The following is a 23,546-nucleotide window of genomic DNA, read 5'->3' as shown; positions in this document are numbered from 1 at the left end:
GGTACTTCAAAAAGAAAAAAACCCACAAAGTTCTTTCTGAGTGTGTGTGTGTATGTGTGTGTGTGTGGTGTGTGTATGTGTCTGATTATGTGTGTTTAACAAAAACACAATTTCTGAGTTTTTCATTTTAAATTGAAATGGGAGATATATGTTCCTGCTCTCAGCATACCCAACCTGCATGGGCCTGAATATTCATTAATAAGCACCAAACCTGGGAGGAGATGCTTCAGACCTAAGAAATTCCCCAGATTCTTGGTTAAGGAAGAACTAGTGCCCCTTACCTGATATAAGATTTCTTACTTTCCTAGAAATTTTTTCTTTTAACGACAGGGTCTTGCTCTTTTGCCCAAGCTGGAGTACCATGATGCCATCAGAGCTCACTGCAGTCCTGGACTCCTGGGCTCAAGTGATCTCCCGCCTCAGTCTCCCAAGTAGTTTGGGACTTCAGGTGCATCACCACACCTGGCTAATGTTTTAAAAATCTTGTTGTTGTTTTTTCATAGAGGCAGAGTTCTACCTATGTTGCCCAGGCTGGATCAAACTCCTGGCCTCAAGTGATCCGCCCGCCTTGGCCTCTCTAAGTGCTGGGATTACAGGTGTGAGCCACAGTGCCTTGCCTCCCCAGGACCACTTTAGAGTAGGAATCATATTATATACTATCCTTGTCCATATCTCCAAAAATAGGGAGGGAGAAGGACATTATATGGGTGCTAATCAATGTATCTCATGGATAATTCTATGAGTTAGCCAACTTCCTTATCCTCTCTTGGAGATGGTCAACACATACTACAATGTGCTTAGAGAAAGTAATAATCTGGTTCGGTAGAAGGTTGGATTCAGCAAATAAACTACTGATATTTTTTAATGAAATTAAAATACAATTGTTTTCCTTTACTTTCTCCAGGTTATTTTTATATGCATACACCATTAAAAAGTACCACCGACTCTCTCTTTCCCAGTCAGCACGCAGCTGGAAGTGGGATTTCCTTTGGCAGTTATTGAAGAACTTGTTTTTAAGACTGCATATATATGAGATTTTTGAGTTCCACAAATGTGGTTGTATTTCTAAAAAGAAACTTTTCCTAACTAGATTCCATTCACCAATGCCAAATTAAATATTTGGTCAAATATAGCACCAGGGAATTAAAGGTATATATAAGTATCTTTTCTAGAAATTCTTATTTTTATCATAAGGTTTTTCTTTTGAAAGTCTAAAAGAAATCCAAATGCCCATCTCCTAACCCACTGAATACTTACCATTAATTATGATTTACTTATAAAGGTCTTCTGTTAAGTGAACAAGGGCTTAGTATGTGGAATGGCAGCTTGATTTTTCTTCTTTTGACATCTGTTAAAAATGAGCTATGATATCATCAATCATATTAACTCTGTGGTATTGTGTTATTCCTTGGGTGTTCTGATTTCATATGACAGCTTTTTCTAGGATTCAAACCATAAACATTTCCTCTAGAGACTGTAATGAGAGGTACAATTATAAACCCAGGGGACTGTACATGATAAAAAAAAAAAAAAAAAACAAAAAAAAAAATCCTTTTGTGGACTCTTCCCTAACCCACAAAACTAACTCTTTACCATAATTTTCTACAAATAGAAGAACAAGTGGAACCACTAGAAGCTGAAAAATCTAAAGGTTTAATTGCCAAGAACAATTTGGAACCATAGTAATTGTTTCTACATTTATATAAAGCATGTAAGAAAATATGTATTATCGATTTGAGCAGAACATACCAATCTGAAAAGTGGTAACTAAAACTGATAAACATGGAAATTGTATCACTTTATTTAAGAATAATGAAGTATTTTATTGTCAAATTCTAGTAGTATTCTATTTATACAAAAAGGAGCATAGAAAATAATTTTGTTTAAAAAGGTAGCATTGATAGGAAAATAGCAGAGTATTTCCTCATATCTAAATTATATATATTTCTTTTTGGATACTCATACACAACTTAATAGTTTGAAACCCAATTCTCAACTAAATGTCAAAGTAGGGTGTGTGTGTCTCTGTATGTATGTGTGTGCATTTTAGGCTACTTAATGTTTATTTGTATTATAGACAACAAAATAGCATCAGATGCATTTTGTTGTTGTAATGTATACACTGGATTTTAATGTTGCTGAATGATTTTCAAATTAGCTTACATTAAATACACTTATACCTTTTTATTGTTACTCATATCAAGAATAAGCACTATAAGAAACTTTACCAAGAGTTTTGTGAAGGAGACTAGCTGGATTTTCATCACACTTATTTCCTCTTCCTCTTGAGCAAAGTGCAACCATGCTAGTAATTATGCCCAGCTGTGGGAATGACTTCTGCCAGTTGAATATGTATAGGTGGAAGTGATTTGTGCCATTTCTAGGCTTGGCCCATAAAAACTTCCCATTTGCAATTCTCTGTGTTACTTTTTCAGTGACCATAGAAGCTGTGTGTGGAATGCGGTAGAGCCACAGGATGGAAAGGTATCAGTTCCCTAATCAAAGAGAAGAGCCGACTACCAATCGGGAACACCCATTTTGGACTTTAGGTGAGCAAGTAATAAACCACTGATGTTTGAGAATTTATTACAGTAGTTGGAGTTACCTTCATAAATTCCAATTTGAATTAATTTAGATGTGATTTGGAATTATTAGTTTTTAAGTCTGCATGCTAACAAATCTATGGAAATGTTGGAATGAAGTTGTTTCTTAAGAATTTTCACAAAGTAACTCAAGTTACTAAAACTTCCACTTTCTGATAACCTGCTAAACAGCTTTGATATAGGGAATTTGAAAAATTTAAGAATAAAAATAACACATAAATGAAACAAAGCTCAGGGGCTTCTTTATACTACCAGCTACATCATATTTCCATGATAAAAATATGTTAGAAGAAATTTCAGGCACTTACAGGCTCTACTTATACATGAACATCAGGATCTCATTGAAACTTACTTATGTTCAGACCACAGTGAGGAATGGACTCCCAAAGGAATGGTTTTCAATACTGTATAACCTTTGTATCACACTCAACCCCTAGTATAATTAACCCACATTACGTAACTGGGGCTAGTGACCATTGGGGAAGAAGGAAGAAAGAAAAATAAAAAATATTCACATTAACTCAAGTTCCACGTCCCAGTCCGCCATTCTCCTTTTCTTGGACATCTCAAGAAACATTCACAAAATATAGAGATAAATAAAAGCTATAGAAAACAACCTCAGCAAATTTAGGTTTGCATTGTGCAAAAGGTAACAGTGTCATGTTACACGCCCACAATCCCTTTAGGAGCATTCAATATAGAATTATTATAAATTGTAGCTAACTTTTGGAGCAATGCTCAACCCATGGCCTACCTATGTGAGAATGTCCTTCCCTTTCAATGGAGGTTTGTTTCCAGGACTTGTATCTGTACCGTGTGATTCCACTCCTGACCACAGTGCATTGGATCAACTGGGCAAATAAGATTCTCCCTCTAGGAATTTTGGGATATAGATATAGCGACCCCAGTAAGTCTGGACTATTACTAGATATGATGAAAACTGTAATATCTTGGTACAAAATGATGCCATTCTTCAGAGAAAAATTATTCAGACCTAAAGATGAGAGAGCCTGAGCAGGTTAAGGAGAAGGAGGAAGAAAGACAGAGAAAGAGAGAAACATGGACAGAGACTGAGAATGAATATATGAGAGAGTGCCTAGGTTACTAGTTGCTTTCCATTTCCTGGTTCTAAACCCACTGCTGAAATATGTTTAGCTTCTGGATTCACCCAGAATAAAAGTGCAAATGAATTGCACATTCATTCCCTATTATGGACCAGTTCTGGCTGATATTAAATTACATCTTTAATGGGCCTTCCTCTTTCAACTTCACCTTCCCAACATTCATATTTTTTTCCTCTGCTTTACTAATTTTTCAATAAGTTATTTTCTACTTATCTGTAAAGATCTGGATCAAATATCACCTCCTCTGTGAAGTTTTATCCAATTCTGTTAGACAAAGTTAGTCATTACTGCACCTGTGTTTTCACAGTACTTTCCACATTCCTGAATTATAACTATTTGCTTATGAAACTCCCATCCATCAAACTAGAAGGACTTGTGGGTTCTTGAATCTCCAACATCTAGCAGTTTCTGGCACACAGTGGGCTCTCAATAAATGTTTATTAAGTGAATGAATCAATGCAGCAATTACTTCCTCTATGATGTTTTAAAACACCAAGACACTCCTAAAATTCTGCATCTGTCCTCAACCTTTTGAAGGGAACTTTCCCTTTCTAAGCAACTATTAGCTTTCTTGCCATCCATATCCCTCTTGAGACAGGCTTGTTCTAGAATACTTATTACTCTATAACTCATATATTTTTCATAAGAAGTGACTCAATCCTGCTTATAGCTAGGGTTCATTAGCAAATGAAGCTTTCACATTGCAAATACCACTCCTAGAGTGAGTTTACACATAGTGAAGATATACAGAAAAATTAATAGAAAAACTTCAGAAATTACTATATCTTGGATTTATTCATAGGAGGTAGCCTACTTTAGTGTTCAATGTAATAAGATATGTTAGTTTTACCATGAAACATCAAACTGATGTGAAGAAAAGTATGAATTATAATATAGAATTATTTAGAGGCCTAAATAAGCCTATAGCCTATCAGAGCAGCAAGTGAAACCACTCAGATATCCTAAGTCTCAGGAATACTAACTCTTTATCACTTTGGAATCCAAATTTCCAGTCTCACTATTGTGATTTCACAGGGTAGCTACATAACTAAAACCCATATGCAGCACATGTAGCTACACGGCTTCTGTTTTCTTCTTGTTTCAAAGAGGCATGAGCTGTTGACTCACCAGACTTTTAAATATCTATGGAGGGAAACAAGAGAGAAACAAAGCAAAGGGGTTCTTTTTTAACTGCATGTGTATGTGTTCTGTCTGTTTCTCTTCTGTGTGTGTGTGTGTGTGTGTGTGTATGTATGCAAGATTATATGACATTATATACAAGTATATATACACAACAATATATATGTATGTGTATGTTTATGTGTGTGTGTGTGTGTGTATGTGTATATATATATAAGTCTGAAAGTGCTTTTTTGATTTTTTCCTCCAACCCTTCATAAGGTGAAGCTTCATCAAATCACATCATGTGACTCTCCAGGAACCTCACTGAACGGGTCTGACTCATCGTCTGGGAATTTTAAATAGGCATGTGCTTCCATGAGAGTTAATACTTAAAAATACACATACACACAAACTGGCAGTGAAAGAGAGCAAAAAAAGAAAAAAAAAAAAAGAAAAAGAAAAAAACAAGTGAAGCTTTTGCTTGGCACAAACACTCAGGTCAGACACTGGCCACTCAATATTTCACAGTTAATTACCAGGTGGAATTACCTTTAGAGTGAAGGTGGTGGCTCAGTGCTCAGGGGGCAGAGGCAGTAAATCTACAGTTTATATCATTAAGTCAGGCAGGTTGGATTAAGCAGTGAAAGGGACTGCCCCTGAAATCGTTGACCCTGATTCCCCTCTGTGATATAAAATTTTCCTGAGAACCAAGGGCTGTGTCTGCCCACTAGTGGTCAGGTGGCAGAGCTGGTGGGACCCAGACATTCCCTAGAGGATTTTATGCCAAGTTCTATCTGGATCAGTTGGGAGTTGGCCCTGGCCACCCAGTCTGCTTTTTAAAAAGCATTTTGAGATCTATCAGCTCAGCCCCATGAGATAAGTCAGTAAGAATAACACAGCCTATGTCAATCTTGAGGGAAGGTTTCTGTTTGTGATAGTTACCTTAAACTCTTATTAATGATGAGTAATTGCACTAGGAACTAACATTTCTAATCTATTACCAAAAGATCACTTGAGTCAGTAACACTCAGTAAAGACTAATCACTTTTTTCTCTCTTCCCAGACCTTCATAGAATACCACAATGATGTTTTTCTATTTGAAAACTACGAAATGTTCTCCCATCGTTAAAAGAATTAATTTATAAAATTTTAAGTTAGAATTAAAAGTCTTTTACTTAATTGGCCCCAAACTATAATTTACTCTTTATCTTTATTAAGCTCCTAAATGAAATCTGTATTCTAGCTCAACTCAAACACTATTGTTAGCTGACTTTTCAGTTTTTCCTCCATGCTTTACTCATGACTACCTACTTGAAGCACCCACCATGTTCTACCTACCCACTTACTTACTTACCTATATAAATATTACCCTCAATTCAAAGCCAAATCCTATATCATCATCAAACTCTGAAATGCCTGAGATTAGCACTAAGTATATGAAACTTGCTATAGCCTCCTTTCATTGCCATATTTGTATCTCGAGCAATAACTTAGATACATGTCATCTCTATAGGATTTATGTCATATACTCCTTTTAACACTTATAATGTCTGATAAAATTGTTTTTTTTTTAAGCTTGGAATAGGGTGTCCACAAATATTTGTTGAAAGTAAAACACAGAAATAAATCTGTGATTAAATTTATCCGTCAAGACTCAAATACAACACAGTTTTATTGTGGTCCAACATAATAGCACCAATAACAAAGCTAACCCTCTATGGGTTTAGTTTTCTCTATAACTCCTAGGAACATTAATCTTGCACTGTGGGTAGAAAAAGGCTGTTGGGTGGAGTATTGACTCCCTGGTAAAGTATAAATTTTCTTTGACCTTCACATGAGTGTTAGACTTCATGATATGCAGATTTTCTCAATTTTAGCATATTTTAAGATAAAAATTGATTGTATGAAATGCCATTGGAAAACTTAAATAAGTTTTAAAGAAATTCATATCCATGAGCTCATCCTTTTATTTCACCACTTCTTTGTCCAGTGACATTAGGAACAACCAGACCATCTCATTATATTCACTAGTTTTCAAAAAATGTTCAGTCGCATCATACATAAAGTTACTGAGTTCCTTGGATTCTTTTAAGTGGGTGAATAAGAAGACCCCAAGGAGATATTTTGTGTATCTCTGTTACCAATTTATGCTATGGATTATCAATTCTCTCCTTACTACTGAAAATAGAGACATTAGCATCTTAAATTTAAACATATTAGCCAATTCCAGAAACACTAGAACCAATTCAGAAGATGAGCTCTAAAATTCTCTTCCTCTAGAATCACTCTTGGTATTAAAATATCTGTATTTGTTAGGGTTCTCCAGAGAAACAGAGTCAATAGGAGATATATACGTGTGTGTGTGTGTGTGTGTGTGTGTGTGAGAGAGAGAGAGAGAGAATGAGAGAGAAAGAGAAAGATTCTTAGAATGAGTTCTCTTGATTATGTACACTGAGATGGTTCATGATCAGGAATCTGCAAGTTATAGATCTAGGAGAGTCAATGATGTAGTTTTAGTCCAAGTCTGAAGACCTGAATGCCTGAAAACTGAGACAGTCCTAGTCCAACAGCAAGAGAAGACTGATGTTCCAGCTCAAGCAATTGTGCAGAGAAAGTAAATTCTCCCTTACTCTGCCTTTGTGTTCTATTCAAGCCCTCGACAAGTTAGATCTGGCTCACCCACACTGGGTAAGATGCAAGTGGATTGCACATTCTGTAGTTTCTTGTTCAACCTGCCTACCTAGGAGAGGCCCCTCCCGTGTCTCAGGCCCAAGTTGTCATTTTGAGGGTTTAATCCTGGGTCACATCCGATTGTTGGGCTGAGTTCAAGTTGGCATGACTGCAGCCACCACCTGCCCAAGGAGGAACAAAGAAACTAGGCTCTCCTAGGCTCTCCTATCTAGAACAATACCCACTACACTGTCATGGGCTTCTGTGAGACTGAGACTTGATGGAACCATACTGCCCACAGCATCTTACCCATGTTGCTCATCTAAGAGGGGCCCTCCCCTCTCTGTTCATAAACCCTCGGTTTGCACCATTTTGAGGGTTTAACACTGGGCTGTGCCCCACCCTTGAGTTGAGTTTGAGCAAATGTGATTGCAGCCACCACCCAGCCAGGGAAGAGATGGGGAGACAAAGATTTCCTAAGCACATTTACGACAATAGCCACTGCCTTGCTATGGGCAGCTGGGGGACTAGGGACTAGCCCATCCAACCCATCACAGCTTTCAGCAACACCAGCATAGACTTCTTGGGTACCAGTGGGTACACCACTGCTACAACCATCACCTACACCAATCCAGCTGCCCAAGGGTCTAAGAACCAACCCACATGCCTTGTTCACCTCTTCCACTTCTAGTTTCTAAGCAAGCCACCTGAAGATTCAAGAATCAATCTCCAGGACCCTCTAACACTACAGCCAGTGTAAAATGCTCTGGGGCCTTAAAAGGGGCATATTTACCCCACTGCTGCCACCACCAGGGCCCAAAGATTAGCTCAGTTTACATCCAAGTCCTCCTCAAAAATTGCACCACTACTTGAACCAATGACTATACCCTAAGCAACTAAGGAAATCACAGATACCACTGACCCTGTGTATTGCCAAAGAAGTTATGCAAAGATCACACTACCACAGGCACCCAAAGTCAAAGTCAAACTACATTAATCAACAATATACATAAAACCTCAAGGAAAATTTCTCTCCTACAAAAGTAATTTCAAAAAATTGGAACAAGCATCTGCTACACCAGATGCACAGATATCAGTGGAAGAACAGAGGAAACATGAAAAAGCAGGGAAATATGACACAACCAAAAGACAAAACAATTGTCTAGCAACATATCCCAATCAAAAAACTCCTACAAATGTCAGATAAAGAACTCAAAATATTGATTTTAAAGAAGCCCAATGAGATGCAAGAGAAATCTAAAAAGCAATACAAAGAAACCAGAAAATCAATTCAGGATGTGAATGAGAAATTTACCAAGGAGATAAATATCTTAAAAAAAAAAAAAAACGCAGAAATTCTGGAACTAGAAAATTCATTGAGGAAAATAAAAATACATTTTAAAGCTTCAATCATACACTAGATAAAGCAGAAAAAAAGACTATCAGAACTTGAAGATAGGTATTGTAAATAATCCAGTGAGAAAATAGTAAGGTAAAAAATAAGAAAGAATAAACAAAGCCTTCTAGGATTACATAAAGTGATCGCAAGTACAAATTTTCAGTACTATCAAGAGGGGAGGGAGACCAACAGTTTAATAAATCCATTTGAGAAAATAATTGATGGAAATGCGCCAACTCTATTAAGAGCATTAGACATCCAGATATGGGAGGCCTAGCAATCCTAAGAAAAATACATTACAGAAAGGAATTCACAAGAGTGTATTATATTCGGAATGTCTAAAGTCAAAGTGAAAGAAAAAGTTTTTAAATTAGCAAGAGAAAAATGTCTAGTCACTTATAAAGGAAATTCCATCAGAGTAACAGCAGACTTTCCAGCAGAAACCTTACAGGTCAGAAGAGAATGGGATGGCATTTTCAAAGGGCTGAAAGAAAACAAACAAACAAACAAAAAAACTGTCAGCTGAGAATTTTATATCCTGCTTGAATAATCTTCAACAATGAAACAGAAATAAAGTCTTTCCCAGATAAGTAAGCACTGAGGGAATTTCTCACCATGAGACTGTCCCTACAGGAAATGCACAAACGGTTATTAAACATAGAAACAAAATGTCAATTTTACTATCATGAAAACACATAGAAATATAAAATTCACAGCTGTTATGAAACAGTCACACAAAGGAGGAAGAGGCAGGAATCAAATGGCAACATGGCAGAATTTCATCAAACCACAAAGAAAAAAAGACAGAAATGGAAATAAAGAATGTATAAAACCACTTGAAAAAAACAATATGACAGGAACAAAGCCTCACATATTAATATTAACCTTAAATGTAAATGGCTTAAATACTCCACTAAAAGATACGGATTGGCAGAATGAATATTAAAAAACATGATCCAACTATATGCTGCCTTCAAGAAAACTCACCTTACCTAAAAAGATATGTAGACTGAAAGTGAATGAATGGAAAAAGGTATTTCATGCAAACAAAAACCAAAAGCAAACAGGAGTAGTTATACATACATTAGAATAAATAGATTTTAAATCAAAAACAGTAAAAAAAGATGAAGAAGGTCATTATATAAAGATAAAGGGATCAATTCAGCCAACAATCCTAAATATATATGCACCAAACATCAGAGCATCCAAATTCACCGAACAAATGTTACTAAACCTAAAGAGATAGACAGCAATGCAATAATAGTGGGTGACTTCAACACCTCATTCACAATACTAGATTGATCATCAAGACAGAAAATTTAAAAAAAAAAATTGGGCCGGGCGCGGTGGCTCAAGCCTGTAATCCCAGCACTTTGGGAGGCCGAGACGGGCGGATCACGAGGTCAGGAGATCGAGACCATCCTGGCTAACACGGTGAAACCCCGTCTCTATTAAGAAATACAAAAAACTAGCCGGGCGAGGTGGCGGGCGCCTGTAGTCCCAGCTACTCGGGAGGCTGAGGCCGGAGAATGGTGTAAACCCGGGAGGCGGAGCTTGCAGTGAGCTGAGATCTGGCCACTGCACTCCAGCCTGGGTGACAGAGCAAGACTCCGTCTCAAAAAAAAAAAAAAAAAAAAAAAAAAATTGGACTTAAATTGGACTTTAGACCAAATGGACTTAATAGTCATTTATACAACATTCTATCCAACAACTGCAGAATATACATTCTGCAAAATATTCTGCAGAAAATACATCAGCTCATCAAACATTCTTCAAGATAGATTACCTCTTAGACCATTAAACAATTCTTAACAAGTTTTAAAAAATCAAAATCATATAAATTATTTCCTTAGACCACAGTAGCATAAAGCCAGAAATCAACACCAAAAGGAAATTTGTAAACTAAGCAAATGAAAATTAAGCAGTATGCTTTCAAACAATCACTGCATAGATGAAGAAATTCAGACGAAAATTTAAAAATTTTTTTGAAACAAATGAAAATGAAAACACAGTGTATCAAATCCTGTGGAATACAGAAAAAAAGCACTGCTAAGAGGGAAGTTTACAGCATTAAAGGCTTGTATAAAAAGGTGAAATACTCATAAATATACAACCTGTCATTGCATTTCAAGGAACTAGGAAAACAAGAATAAACCAAACCTAAAGTTAAAAGAAGAAAAGAAATAACAAAGATCAGAGCAGAACTAAAACAGAGACCAAAAAATTACAATGGATTAATGAAAGGAAAAGCTGGTTCTCTGAAAAGATAAAATCAACAAATCACTAACTGGACTAACCAGGAAAAGAGAGTAATCCAAATAAACACAATCAAAAATGAAAAAAGACATAAGTGATAGCATAGAAATACAAAAGATTATCAGAGTCTATTATCAACAATACATTCATAACCTAGACAGCCTAGAGGAAATGGTTAAATTGCTGGAAATATACAGTCTCTCAAAATTGAACTAGGAAGAAATAAAACTCCTGTACAGAATAGTAATGAATAGTGAGATTGAATCAGAAATTTAAAAATCTCACAACAACACAAAACCAAGACCAGATGGATTCATAGCCAAATTCTATCAAACATACAAAGAATAACTACCAGCCCTCCTGAAACTAGTCAAAATAATTGTGGAGGAGAGAATTCTCTGTAACTCATCCTATGAGGCCAATGCCACCTTGATATCAAAACCAAACAAGGACCCAAAAGTCAAAACTACAGACAAATGTCCCTGATAAACATAGACCCAAAAATTTTCAACAAAATACTAGCAAATGAAATCCAATATCACATCAGAAAGATAATACACCATGATTAGGTGGGATTTGTTCCAGGGATGCAAAGATGATTCAACATATACAAACTAGTAAATGTGGTACATCACATAAACAGATTAAGGACAAAAACCATATCATTATCTCAACAGACACCAAAAATGCATTCAATAAAATGCAGTATCCTTCATGGTAAAAATCCTCAACAAACTAGGCATAGAAGGATCATATCTCACCATAATAAAGGCTATATACAACACACACACAGCCAGCATGATACTTAATAGGAAAAAGTTGAAAGCATTTCTTATAAGAACAAGTAGAAGACAAGAATCTTCACTTTTGCCACTGTTATTCAACATTGTACTGGAAATCCGTGCCAGAGCAAAACACAAGGACAAAGGACATCCAAATTGGAAAAGAGGAGGTAAAAGCTGATTAGCTGATAATATAATCTCATATCTAGAAAACCCTAAAAACTCCACTGAAAAACTTAAATTTGATAAACAAATTCAGAAAAATCTCAGGGTAAAAAATTATCATACTGAAATCAGTAGTGTTTTTATACACCAATAACGATCTAGTCAAGGACAAAATCCAAAAGGCAATTCCATTTATGATAGCATCAAAACACACACACACACACACACGCACACACACAAAAACCACAAACCTAGGAGTATTTTTAACCAAGAAGGTAAAAGAGCTCTATAAAAACAACTGCAAAACATCAATTAAAGAAATCGTAGGTGGCACAAACAAATAGAAAAACATCCCATGCTCATAAATTAGAAGAAACCAATATTGTTAAAATGGCCATACTACCCAAAGCAATTTGCAGATTCAATCCAATCCCTATCAAATTACCATTTTTCCAGAATTAGAAAAAAAATCATAATTTATATGCAACCAAAAAAAAAAAAGACCCCAATTGCCAAAGCAATCCTGAGAAAAAAGAATACAGCTGGAGGCATCACATTAGCTGACTTCTAATTATACTATAAGGCTATAGTATCCCAAACAGCATGGTACTGGTATAAAAATAGACACAACAATGAATAGACAGATCAATGAACAGAATAGAGAACCCATAAATAAAACCCCATACTTACAACTAGCTGATCTTAAACAAAGTCAACAAAAATATACACCGGGGGAATGACACTCTATTCAATAAATGGTCCTGGGAAAACTAGTTAGCCAATGCAGAAGAATGAAAAAGTCAAAAATCTATAGATATTGGTAAGGATGCAGAGAAAAGGGAATGCTTATACACTGTTCATGGGAATGCAAATTACCATAACCATTATGGAAAACAGTATGGAGATTTCTCAGAAAATTAAAAGTAGAACTACCATTTGATCCAGCAATATCACTACTGGGTATATACCCAAAGGGAAATAAATAATTATATCAAAAAGATACCTGCATTTGTATATTTATCATGGCATCATTCCACAAAGCAAAGATATAGAATCAACCTACGTGTCCATTAGTGAAAGACTGGATAAAGAAAATGTGGTGTACATATATGTATACTATGGAATACTACTCAGCCATAAAAAAGACAATAAAATCATGCCTTCTGCAGCAACGCAGAAGGAACTGGAGGCAATTATTTTAAGTGAAACAACTCAGACACAGAAAGGCAGATGCTGTATGTTTACACCTGTAAGGGGGAGCTAAACAAAGGGTACATATGAACAAACAGAGTGGAATAATAGACATTGGAGACTACAAAAGCTGGGAAAGCGGGAGGGGAGCGTTGAGGGCTGAAAAATTACCTATTGGGTGCAATGTTCACTATTCAAGTGATATGTACATTATAAGCCCAGACTTCACCACTATGCAATATATGTATATAAGAAATCTGTATTTGCAACCCCTAAATATATAACTATTTAAACAAGTTTAAAGCTGGAAGAGAATCTATTTAACATTTAATCCAATTCTCAATTTTACACATGGGTAAATTGTGGATCAGTGATTTGTCAAAGTTCATATAACTAGTTATAAAAAAAATCATGGGTACAACAAATTTCTTTTGGGTCACAATCTAATATTCTTTCTATAAAATAACATTGCTGCCCTGATATTTTGGTGGTAATGATGTCTGATTTAGTATTTGGTGTGAAGGCTTTATGTACTATTATTTGATAATGCATTGACTACTATATCATAACATACATGGCCTTTAGATCAAGCCCAGTCACAAATCATACAAAATCTTCTTCAGTGACTGGTAGTTCCTAGAATAAGGGGAGGTTTGTGTAGGTTAAAGAGATGGGGAGGTGCTACCATGTCTGTCATAGCTTGGACAGCTATGACAAATTAGCATAGGCTGAGTGTACTCAACAATAATATATTATTTCTTACAGTTCAGGAGGCTCAGAAGTCCATGATCAAGGTGTCTGTTGATTCGGTTCTATTGATGGCTCTCTTCCTGATGTGCGGGTGGCCATCTTCTCCTTGTATTTTCACACAGGGGAGAGACAAACCTCCTGTCTCTTCCTTTTTTTATAAGGGCATTAATCCTGTCATGAGGGCTCCATTCTCATGACCTAATCTAACCCCAGTTACCTCCCAAAGATCCCACCTCCAAGTACTTTGGGGATTAGGATTTCAACTTGTGAATTTTGGTGAGACACAAACATTCAGATCATCACTTTGCCCATGGGAAAAAATTCCAGCATGGACCAAATTCAGGGTCATGAGAGATATAGGCAAATGCTTAATGTACAAAAGTATTGCTAATGGTTACCACATTCATTCATTCCTGTAAACACATTGGCACTCTAACACCATATACAAATGGCCAGAAATTCATAATGGGTGATATGGTTTGTATTTGTGTCCCCACCCAAATCTCATGTCAAATTGTAACCGTCAGTGTTTGGAGAAAGGTGCCTTGTCAGAGGTAACTGGATCATGGGGGCAGATTTCCCCTTTGCTGTTCTCATAATAGTGAGAGAGTTCTCAGGAGATCTGGTTCTTTAAAAGTGTGGAGCACCTCCCCTGCTCTCTCTATCTCCTGCTCCAGCCATGGAGAATGTGCCTGCTTCCTCTTTGCCTTCTGCCATAATTGTAAGTTTCCTGAGGCCTCCCCAGCCATGCTTCCTGTACAGTGTGGAACTGTGAGTCAATTAAACCTCTTTTCTTTATAAATTATGTAGTCTTGGCCGGGCGCTGTGGCTCACACCTGTAATCCCAGCAGTTTGGGAGGCTGAGGCGGGCGTATCACCTGAGGCTAGGAGTTTGAGACCAGCCTGACCAACATGGAGAAACCCTGTCTCTACTAAAAATACAAAATTAGCTGGGTATGGTGGTGCATGCCTGTAATCCCGGCTACTGGGGAGGCTGAGGCAGGAGAATCGCTTGAACCTGCGAGGCGGAGGTTGCGGTAAGCTGAGATCACATCATTGCAGTCCAGCCTGGGAAACAAGAGTGAAACTCCATCTAAAAAAAAAAAAAAAAAAAGATCTAGTTTCAGGTAGTTCTTTATAGCAATGCAAGAATGGACTAACACAATGGTCAGGAGAGCCTTCTTTTTTCATTTGTCAAAATGTTTAAGTTCAAACTTTTATAATTATGATTTTTTCTTTTTTTTAAAAAAAATCGCTATTTACTCTTTTTTTCTGAGTATGAAAGTAACATATGCTGTCTGCAAATGTGCTGAGAAACTGAAAATGAAGAAGGAAATACTGCCCTGAGCAATACAGTGAGACCCCATCTCTAAAAAAAAAAAAAAAATTAGCCAGACATAGTGGTGCTTGCCTGTAGTCCCAGCTACTCAGGAGGCCAAGGTAGGAGGATCTCTTGAACTCAGGATGTCGAGGTTGCAGTGAGCCATTATTGTGTCACTGAACTCCAGCCTGGGTGTAAGAGAGAGATTTCATCTCAAGAAAGAGAAAGAAAGGAAGGAAAGAAAGGAAAGAAAGAAAAAAAGAAAGGAGAAAGAAAGAAAATAAAAATCAGCTGTAATTTCATCACTCAAAGAAAGAAAACAATCCTAAGGTTAAGTATTTCTAGTATTTTGGAATATGCATAGCATAAGTACATGTTCTTTTTTCCCCAAAATGACAAAATAATTCTCAGAGAGTTCAAATTAAATAAGTGTTTTATGGTAATTTAATTAACATTTCTTCATGCAAGAACTAAAGTTATAGAATATAGAAATGCTCAAAATATAACACTGAGGCTGGGCATGGTGGCTTATGCCTGTAATCCCAGCACTTTGGGATGCCCAGTGTAGGCAGGTCTCTTGTGGCCAGGAGTTCAAGATCAGTCTGACCAACATGGTGAAACCCCATCTCTACTAAAAATACAAAAAAGTTAGCGGGCATGGTGATGTGCACCTGTAGTATCAGTTACTCAGGAGGTTGAGACATGAAAATTGCTTGAACCCCAGGAGGCAGAGGTTTCATTGAGCTGAGATCACACCACTGCACTCCAACCTGGGTGACAGCATGAGAGACAGAAACCCTGTCTCATATATGTACATATTTCATATATATGAGATAAAGGCAGATATGAACATTTCTAGAATTTTATACTTGATTCTGGTGAGAGAAAATAAAAACAAAATATTTTTGTAGCCAGCAGTTGGCTTGAGAAAGGAGATTGGAAATGTCAGGCATACTTACAGCACTGCATTTAATATTAAAGTGCTGTTGACCAGTCACTCCCAGATTTAGGTTTAATGGCCACTTTTTCAATGTTTACTGGACAGATTTCTCACCAGTCAAGAGGTTTCCACCATACAAGTTATTAATGAAGTCTGCCAATAGCAGGGTACTCATTGTATTTAGATTAGCTGCTCCACTCTGAACATATTCTCAGAGATAGATGCTATCACACATCCTCTCTTAAACAATCCAAATTACTTCCATTGGCTTAGATCCAGTTATTTCACCTCAAATAATCTTTGCACTCCTTAGAATACCTTTATAATAGACAGAATACAATTTGCTTCAAATGAGACACCTTTTGAAAGAGTACAATCTAATTTAAACTGTCTTGAATGTCTTTATTCTAGGCAGCCTCTATTACAATATCTATTTTTACATACACTTTATTTTCCCACTTTCAAGCTGATTAAAATTGTGAAGCATTAAGCAAAATTATTATACCTTTTGCTTTTCAATATTCTAGACAATTCAAATGATCAACTTATTTTTCAAAATTCATAACAAGAAGGTGAAAATTAATTTGTGTGTGCATATATTTTCTTCTTAAAAATGATAATACATCGGAATGCAGGACTGATGAAGTTCTGTATATTAAAAAATGCAGATTTTTTTCAGAATATAAAAATATTCTTTTTTTCCCTTTCGGGTATGTCTTCCTTCAACTTTATTTTTAAAAAATATTAATTTAGGCTTTTCTTTACTTCCTTTACATTTTTAAGGCAGTGTGCTAAAATCACAAGCCATTAGAATTTACTGGATTCATTACTATGAAAGGACAGAATTCAGAATGATATAGTATAAAGTTTGGAATCAGGTTCCATTAGTGAGCTTCAGTCCTTGCCCTGTTCTTTTTATAACCCTTTCAATTTGACATCATTAATTTTCATCCTTTCTCACTTTCCCTCCAGAGAGTCAACTCCCTCTTCCAAGTTTATTTCTCCTTACAGCCCATTCCTTAAAAGGCTTAATCCATATATATATATGTACACACACACACATACACATATACACACACACACATATATACAAACACACACATGTATATTGATTGTTGTGCAATTAACACATGAATAAATTACCACTGTGAAAGATTAAAACCATATAGCACCATGTAGAATAGAATGCCTAAGTCACTCTCTCACTAGCCACAAGTTCGATTTTCTTAGCAGAGATGTGTCCTGTTAATAAACTAGGATGAAGATTTCTATCTTTTTTCTGTTCATGTATCTATACATGTATCACTTTAAATAAAAATGAAACCATGATATATTCATTGTTCTGTGACATGTTATTTTCATTTAACAGTAAATTTTGGAGCTTGTTTCAGATTCTTACATGAGCCAATCTCTCTTTTTTTAATTGTTATATACCATTCCATGATATTTGACATTGGATATTTTATTTAAATCTCTCCTCTTGATTTATATTTAGTTCTTTTCTGATTTTTTGATAGTTTAAATAATACACAGCCAATACTTATGTACATATATTATTATGCACATAAAATTCTTTGGGATAGATTCCTTGGAGTCAAACTCTGAATCAAAACATAAATATTTACATTTTAATAACAGCTGAGAAATGGTTCTCAAGTTAGTTTACATACTCATTGTCATTATAAGACAATGCCTGTTTTCAAAAATCTTCACCAGTACCGAAGATTAACATTAGTATTAGTCACAATTCAGTCAGGATAATAGAAACCATGTCAGTTATTTAAACAGAAGGATTACAATACAAGAAATTAGTTAAACAGGTACTGGAAAACTGAAAAGGCAAAACAACAAATAGGAAGTGTTAGACACTGCAAAATGAAACTACAACTCCTTTTTAATTTTAAAGAAATGAAGGAAACAGGTTAAAACAATTATCACCTAAGCTGGGCACCGTGGCTCACACCTATAATCCTGGCACTTTGGGAGGCTTTGGTGGGCAGATCACTTGAGGTTGGGAGTTTGAGGCCAGTCTGGCCAACATGGTGAAACCCCGTCTCTACTAAAAGTACAAAAATTAGCCAGGCATGATGGTGCATGCCTTAATCCCAGCTACTCGGGAGGCTGAAACAGGAGAATCACTTGAACCTGGGAGGTGGCGGTTGCAGTGAGTCGAGATAGTGCCACAGTACTCCAGCCTGGGCAACAAAGCAAGACTCTGTCTCAAAACAAAAACAAAAACAGAAACAGAAACTATTATCACCCAACACCTTTGAGCTGGGACCGAGACCAGAATGGGGGGGGGTGTCTGCTCAGTTGGTAGAAGAATATAAAACACCCAAATTGCGACATCTGAAGAGTTGAAAATGTCTGGTAAAAAATAAAAATAAATAAAATAAATAAATAAATGAGGCCAGGTGCGGTGGCTCACACTTGTAATCCCAGAACTTTGGGAGGCCAGGAGTTCGAGATCAGCCCAGCCAACATGGTGAAACCCCGTCTCTACTAAAAATACAAAAATTAGCTGGGCATGGTGATCGCTGCCTGTAATCCCAGCTACTTGGGAGGCTAAGGCAGGAGAATCACTTGAATCCGGGAGGCGGAGGTTGCAGTGAGCAGAGATTGCACCACTATACTCCAGCCTGGGCGACAAGAGCAAAACTCTGTCCCAAGAAACAAACAAAAAAACTGAAACCAACTGCTCTACTGGAACCAACTGCTCTTTCCAGAATGAAGAATTATGGTTGGAACAATGTTACAAAATACAACATGAAAAGCAAATCAATCTGAGAATAACAACTAAAATTGAAGGAAGTACAGCAAAATCTAATTCAAGGATGAAATCAAATGAGCTGTATGACATAGGAAGGTGCTGGAGCAGTCTGAGCCCCAGAAAAGGCCCAAAACTAATAATCTAAAGCCCTCTTCTAGTGAAAAGACCAATATGGAGAACTTTGTAGGAATTTAATCAAATTTGAGAAGGACAGGGTTAAAATAGGGGGCAGAAAGATGATCAAAGTAAGGGTTGTGCTAACTTTTACTGCAGAGATGAAGAGTAAATATTTCAGACTGTGCTAGCCAAAGTCTCCATCACAACTACTCAGTTCTGCAACTGCAGCCTAAAAGCCGCCAAAGGCAATAGGTAACTGGCTGTGGCTGCATTTTGATAATACATTATTTACAAAGCAACTGGTGGGCCAGATTGTCCCACGGGTTAATGTGTTGGAAGGGAACAGACAAGACAGTTCTCAGAAAGTGTAAAGACATATATTGATTCTTTTTAAAGTAACAAAAGTGGAAACTCTGAAGCGGTGAAGCTAAAATTTCACTTGACCCAGTATTACCTCCTAAAAATACAAAAAACCCCCACTTCATCTCATCTTAAAACAAAGGAAAGAGGAAAAAAAAATAATAAAAAAGGAAGAAAGGATTGTGATCAAATTTTATACAAAGTTATAAGATAATAAGAATAAAGTCCATAATAATATACATCTAGACAATTGTGGAGTCCCGCTAAGTAAGCAACAATGAGGAAGGGGCCCAAGATTGCGGAGAACAATGTTTTGAGAAATGACTAATCACAGACAACCTGCTGGCACAACATCCTGTTCCCAAATACCTGCCTCCACATGTAGCCCCAGCAGCATGACCTCATTCTTCCTGTAGCCCCTCCAGCATGACCCTGTAAAACTTTCCTCCAGCCCCTGCCTCTTGACAAACAGCCTCTCTCTGCTGTGCTGCCCACTGCACTCTTGCAACGTATCTTTGTACTTTAATAAGTCCCTCCAGCACAACTCTATAAAACTTCCTCCCAGCCCCTGTTTCTTGGCAGACAGCCTTCTCTCTGCTGTGCTGCTGCTCATTGCATTCTTGCAATGTATCTTTGTACTTTAATAAATCTGCCTTTCTTTACTCATTATTGTCTTGGTCTTTTTTTTTTTTTTTTTTTTTTTTTTTTTTGCTTTTTTCTTTTTAAAGACACAGTCTCACTCTGTCACCTAGGCTGGAGTGCAGCATCTTGATCTTGGCTCACTGCAACCTCTACCTTCCAGGTTCAAGCAATTCTCATGCCTCAGCCTCCCGAGTAGCTGGGATTACAGGCACGTGCCACCACACCTGGCTAATATTTTTGTATTCTTAGTAGAGACAGGGTTTCACTATGTTAGTCTCAAACTCCTGACCTCAAGCAATCCACCTACCTCGGCCTCCCAAAGTGCTGGAATTATAGGCATGAGCCACTGTGCCTGGCTTTTGGCAAATTCTTTTACTGTCCATGATGCTGGCCCCAGCCAGTTGTACCTGTGACAGCAATGAAATCACAGGGAATGATATGTTCAGAAAAATATAACACAATACTTTTAAATGAGATAAAAGAAATTAGAAAAAAAATTAAAAAGCTATAAACACAAACAAATATCAAAATCAAATTCCAAAACAAGGCATTTGAAATAGCAAAGATGTGAAGAGATGTGATAGAATCCAAAAAAGAAATCAGAAATTAAAGAAGAAAATTCTTGCAATAAATACTAAATTAAAGGCATATAAAAGAGAATAAACAGAATGGTTGATACCTTAAAAAAAAACAGAAAATGTAAATTTTTCAGTAAAAAAAAAACAATTGCAGAAAATGATCAGGATAGAAAATAGACCAAAAAAGAAAAAGAAAACAAAGACATATATATACACACACACATATACATATACATATACATACATATACATATGTATATGTGTATGTGTGTGTGTGTGCATGTGTGTGTTCTTGAAAAAGAAAACCAAAGCAATAGAACCAAACAAAAACTAAAAAGCATGATTCACAAAAATGTTGTCACCATGAAATCAATCTAAAAATACATATGGAAATGTACATTCTCTACCTTGGAAAACTGACCCAAATAACAAATACCAATATACAGTTCAGGAAATTATTGGACTTTAAGGAAAAAGTTTTATGTATATACATATGAATACATACATACACACACACACATATATACGTATATAGGCACTTAGACAAAATGAAGACTAAGGCACTTACAAAAAATTCAAAAAAAATCGTATTGTCATCATGCTTTATACCATATGTCAAAGGAGTAATAATTTTAAGTTACTCAAGAAAATGTGAGCTAGAATTTTGTATCTAGTCAAAATGACCTTTGATTCTAAAAGCTATCAATGAAACTTTATGAATGTTCAATAACTCATGCAATATTGTTCCTTGTGCTCTTCTGTATTAGGGCTCTCCACAAAAAGAAAAAAAACAGAATTGAAGAAAGATATAGATAGATAGATAGATAGATAGATAGATAGATAGATAGATAGACAGATAGATAGATATAGATAGATAGATCTTCATCAAGAGAAATTGGCTCACAAAATTATGAAGGCTAGGAAGTCTCACAGTCTGTGATCTGCAAACTGGAGAACAAGGAAAGTTCATGGTACAATTCTGTCAGAGTCCAAAGGCCAGAAACCTAGGGCAGCTGATGGTGTAATTTCTAGTTGAGTCTGAAGGCCTGAGAACTGGAGGGAGTGGGGGAAGATAGGAGAGGATGGGGAGGGTACAAAGAGATGATCTTGGTCTAAGTTTCAGAGTCTGAAGACCTGAGAACTAGGAGCTCTGATGTTCCAGGGAAGAAGATGGATGTTTGAGCTCAAGACAACAAAGAGAATTCTCCTTTCAGCCTTTTTGTTCCATTTGAACCCTCAAAAGATTGGATGAGGCCTCTCCACATTGGTGAATGTGGTCTTCCTTTACTCAGTCCATCAATTCGCTTCTCAAGCCATCCTCAGAGACATCTCCAGAAATACTACTTTACTGGCTGTTTGGCCATCTCTTAGTTCACTCAAGTTAACCATAAAATTAACCATCACACCTCCCTACAGAACCTCCTAGAGAACAAGCTTCAGGAACTGAAATGATTGGAGAGGCATTCAGCAAAGGACTGGGAGGTCTTCAAATGTCACATAATTTTGAAGACCAAAGAAAAAGAGAAGTTCTTAAAAACAAACATCAAAAAGGCAGACTATTTTCAAATTTGCAATAATCAGACTAACAGCTGAATTTTTATCAGCACCAGTAGATACCAGAGATGATGGAAAAATATATTTAACAAGTTAGAATAAAGTAATTGTAAACCATTAATTCTACCCCTAGGGGAAATAACTTTTAAGAATAATTTATAATGAAAGTAAGGACATTTTTAGGCAAACAAAACTTAAGAGTTAGCCACAAAAAGATCCTAACTAAAGGAATTTCTATAGGCAGAAGAAAATGATTCCACATGGGTGGTCTGAGATGTAAGAAGAAATGAAGACCAAAAAAAGATGGTAAATGTGTTGGTTTATCTAAACAAACATGTATGACCTTTGAACAATATGGGTTTGAACGGCCCAGGTTCACTTATATGTAGATTTTCTTCCACCTCTTCCACTCCCAAGACAGCAAGACCGACCCTCCTCCTCTGTTCCTCTTCCCTACCCAATGGGAAGGCAATGAGGATGAAGATATTTACGATGATCCACTTCTACTTAATAAATAGTAAATCTATTTTCTCTTCCTTATAATTTTCTTAAAAACATTTTCTTTTCTCTTGCTCACTTTATTGTAAAAATATAGCATGTAATAATTACATAATACAAAATACGTGTCAACCAATTGTTATGTTATCAATAAGGTTTCTGGTCAACAGTAGGCTCTTAGTAGTTACGTTTTGGGGGAAATCCAAAGTTATATGTGGATTTTTGACTACACAGGGGGTCAGTACCCCAGCCCTTTGCTTTAACAGGGTACTTTAACAGGGTACTTATGGGAGTCTGCTGACAGATAGCTATACCAACTTGAATTAACTTTTTAAGGCTAGTTCACATTTTATTCAAGGGTCAACTCTATAATCAAAAATTAATTGTATAATGCAACACATACTATCTCGAGTAGAAAAGAAACAGAATTTTAACATCCAAATAATACTAAAACACTGAATGAAAATAGCAACCTAAGTCAGCAGAGTTTGGAAACGTGAGGACATGAGCCACTCACTGGGGGATGGAGCGAAGCACTTTAGTATTTAAAGGCAATTGCGACATACTTGAGTTTTTGTTTTGTCAGACTGTGCATAGTGTACATATTTTATAAAATTATATATATATATATATATATATCTTTGTATTAATACAAACAAATCTTTAAAGGAAAAACCACAAATCTCAATGGTTGGTTCAGATCA

At 36.4% G+C, this 23,546-nt stretch overlaps 2 long non-coding RNA genes across 3 annotated transcripts in view; one reads left to right on the top strand and one right to left on the bottom strand.

Moving 5' to 3' along the window:
• LOC139363495 (uncharacterized) overlaps positions 1–6,430 on the top strand; it is a 69,032-nt gene extending 62,602 nt beyond the window's left edge. Inside the window, exons 2-3 of the long non-coding RNA XR_011623990.1 lie at positions 2,436–2,549; positions 5,129–6,430. This is a non-coding gene — a long non-coding RNA (uncharacterized lncRNA). The remainder of the gene's footprint in view (positions 1–2,435; positions 2,550–5,128) is intronic.
• Positions 1–23,546, bottom strand: part of LOC139363494 (uncharacterized) — a 588,541-nt gene that overhangs the window by 38,055 nt on the left and 526,940 nt on the right. The window contains exon 5 of one of the 2 annotated variants that reach the window (XR_011623987.1): positions 10,968–15,155. The exons of the other annotated variant lie outside the window; for it this stretch is intronic. This is a non-coding gene — a long non-coding RNA (uncharacterized lncRNA). Of the gene's footprint in view, positions 1–10,967; positions 15,156–23,546 lie in introns of those variants that run through there. 2 annotated transcript variants of the gene reach the window in all.

Source organism: Macaca nemestrina, chromosome 5 (genome assembly GCF_043159975.1).
Source record: "Macaca nemestrina isolate mMacNem1 chromosome 5, mMacNem.hap1, whole genome shotgun sequence".
Classification (NCBI taxonomy): Eukaryota; Metazoa; Chordata; class Mammalia; order Primates; family Cercopithecidae; genus Macaca; species Macaca nemestrina.
This window is presented reverse-complemented; position numbering and strand designations above follow the sequence as displayed.